This window comes from Tupaia chinensis, unplaced genomic scaffold (assembly GCF_000334495.1).
Source record: "Tupaia chinensis unplaced genomic scaffold, TupChi_1.0 Scaffold138812_1, whole genome shotgun sequence".
Taxonomy (NCBI): domain Eukaryota; kingdom Metazoa; phylum Chordata; class Mammalia; order Scandentia; family Tupaiidae; genus Tupaia; species Tupaia belangeri.
The window spans coordinates 1,023,597-1,023,859 of record NW_006198705.1 but is presented as its reverse complement, the minus strand read 5'-3'; the positions used below and the strand labels follow the sequence as shown (position 1 = coordinate 1,023,859).

At 54.8% G+C, this 263-nt stretch overlaps 1 protein-coding gene across 1 annotated transcript in view; it reads left to right on the top strand.

Annotated features, from left to right (window-relative positions):
• SLC22A23 (solute carrier family 22 member 23) overlaps positions 1–263 on the top strand; it is a gene marked incomplete at its 5' end in the record, with an annotated part of 233,938 nt that overhangs the window by 225,988 nt on the left and 7,687 nt on the right.

Genomic DNA, 263 nt, shown 5'->3' with positions numbered 1-263 from the left:
AAAAACCCCCCCCCCCCCCAGGGGCATGGCTACACCACAATCCTCTTCCATCCTCCTCTCAGTATTTTGGGCACCATGCACAGGCACCCTCTTGAGTTTTAAGCCGACAGTTCCGGGACTCAAACCACAGTCAACTACATGGAAGTCCAGTGACGTAACCATTTGCCATCTGCTCGTCCCACTGAATCCGGGACTTAAACTGTGGTCAACAGTATGGGAGTCCAGTGCCTGAACCACCATGCCACCTGCTGGCCCCGTACCTT